The sequence below is a fragment of the Pseudonaja textilis genome, chromosome 4 (assembly GCF_049901715.1).
Source record: "Pseudonaja textilis isolate UNSWEBS1 chromosome 4, rPseTex1.2, whole genome shotgun sequence".
Classification (NCBI taxonomy): domain Eukaryota; kingdom Metazoa; phylum Chordata; class Lepidosauria; order Squamata; family Elapidae; genus Pseudonaja; species Pseudonaja textilis.
The window spans coordinates 35,308,840-35,311,311 of NC_141993.1; the positions used below are offsets into that span (position 1 = coordinate 35,308,840).

Below are 2,472 nucleotides of genomic sequence, written 5' to 3' on the forward strand. Positions count from 1 at the left end.
CCTCACCATTCATGGCTTTCCAAAGATGCTGAAATCACAGCTTCCAGGAGTCCCAGCTAGCATAGTTAAGAGTAGGTAAAATTGTGAATTGTAATTCAGTAACATCTGAAGGGGAATACATTTTTAAACTGTATTTTACATATACCAAAATTCCTTCCCAGTGACATGCAATAATATATTTATTTATCATATTTCTTTTCTACCCTGTGTTGAAGGAGCCTGTACTTTTAGCATGACTCAGATAAGGAAGCTACAGGCAATACATGAAGCTCATATAACTTGAATTTTTGTTCTCTGTTCTGAATCTAATCTTCTATTTCATCCTTCAGCCTGGACAGCCTCCAGATGTGTGAACTTCACTACTCAGGTTTCCTTAGCCGGTATGTTGAGAATTCTGAATCAAATGTAAGTATCTTCAGAATAAACCATACTAGCTCACTGATGTTATATATTTTTCCAGTCATGAATAATCTGAACTAAGGACAATGTGGTTCTTCTGCATTCTGATCTAAGCCCTAGATCTCATTATTTGAGGTTAATTTAATTATGTAGTATGGATAACAAGGAAAAAGGGTGCTAAAACTTATGATAATGCAAAGTATTTTTCCCCAAGGGACAAATACATGAAATGCTATTTGTATTCTCTGTCAGCATTTATAGAAAAAGCAAGGGTAGAAAATGTTAATTGATTATTAAGGCTATTGCTATGCATATTTTTAGCTATGAATAATGCATCAGTGAAAATAATCCATGCAAAAATAGAGATTCAGTTGAGTTTAAATCACCCAAGGCAGGGTTGTACTTAAACACATTATTTGTTTTAAAGTGTAAATCCATTCACAGAATGAAATATCTGACTAAAAATCTAGAGTTCAGACTCCATTTAAGACTTTATTGAAAGGCTATTGACCATTACTGAAGCACTTTTCTGAGTTAGAGCTTTTGCTTACTTAAATCAGTTTGCACTTTACTGATTGCCTTAAACCACTGGGATTAAAAAGGAAAACTAGTACCACAGAAAACTCTTTTCCTGACGATTTATTATAATCATGTCACATACTGAAAAAAGGAATGAGACTGATGAATCTAGCCAAGGCTATGCAACTGATGCTGCTGTTCAATATGGGTAAGCCTAGGATATAAGAGAACTCTGTGAGCCTCTTTTTAACACATTTATTGATTTTAAAAAAAGACAAAAGAAGAAATAAACAGTATGACAAAGTGGTTAGAATAATATCACCATAACATCAGTAAAATACAGTATAAAAAAACTTTACCTAGTTCCAACCTTCAAAGGCTTAGAAGTATTATATGATTTAATATCATCTAATAGGCATATTTTAAAATTCATGGTGGCACCATATTCTATGGAGAAGGATGAAGATTGGTTTTAACAGCCCCCTTACAACTGAATTGTCATTTCATAGAGAGAGAATTGGAAGTTGTAGTCCAACATATTTTCTCTTTGCACCCAGAGAGAGAAAAACATCGGTCACTGCCTAGGATTGAAGTCTCAACCTCCTAAGTATGAGGCAAGCAACTTTACCTCTAGGCCACTATGTCACTCTACAGTATTCGGAATATAATGACATGTAAATGAGTATTCTATTAGATGACAACTAAGGAATGATTGACCATGTCTATGGAAAAGAAGCCAATATAATGGACCTATTCTTCCCATCTAAGGACTGGTAAGAATGTCCTGGTAATAAATTTGCTTTCCTTAAAATTCATTGGACATCTGGTATTCTGATATAATCGTGTCTAACTTTAGAAATAGATTTACTATTTAGTATTTCTTTACTATGAATAGATTTACTATTTTTCATTATTTTATTTTAGGAAAATATGACCTTTGACAGCAGAGATATCCACAGGATCCAACCCTTTCAACTAAGTGATTAACTCAGCATTGCATCATTGTGATGCAAGCACCATTCCTTTGATGTGAGTGTGTGATATCATGGTACACATACAGAAAGGATAAAGTTTGTATGATATCAGTACATTAGTGGTGTCATTATTTATGCCCCAGACTTAACAGAGCAGAGGTGGTATTCAGCAGGTTCTGACCAGTTCTGGAGAACTGGAAGTGGAAATTTTGAGTAGTTCAGAGAACCAGCAAATATCACCTATGACTGGAGATTTTACACTACCCTTCCCCTGCCATGCCCACCAAGCCACACCCACAGAACCAGTAGTAAAAAAATTTGAATCCACTGTAACAAAGCCTTTATTTTTACAGTATTGGATAATGGTTAATAATAGATACTTAAGCTATTTTGAGAGACAATATTCAACATCCATCAAATTACATTGCATGACATTTGATTTTTGATCATGTTTGATAAGGATTAACAATTAACTTCCAGCATTTATAATTCATTCTTTGTGCTTTTGTGCCTTTTTATGGAGAACAGACCTTAAAAGACCTTAGCTGTTAACTCTGTAATATTATTTTTTTTTAAATTG

The 2,472-nt window shown here is 33.9% G+C and overlaps 1 long non-coding RNA gene across 1 annotated transcript; it reads left to right on the plus strand.

Annotated features, from left to right (window-relative positions):
• The first annotated feature begins 327 nt into the window (after positions 1 to 327).
• On the plus strand, positions 328 to 2,005 carry LOC148125792 (uncharacterized). Its single transcript, XR_015743468.1, has 3 exons — positions 328 to 405; positions 1,476 to 1,532; positions 1,843 to 2,005. It is a non-coding gene; the product is annotated as an uncharacterized LOC148125792 (long non-coding RNA).
• Positions 2,006 to 2,472: the final 467 nt, after the last annotated feature.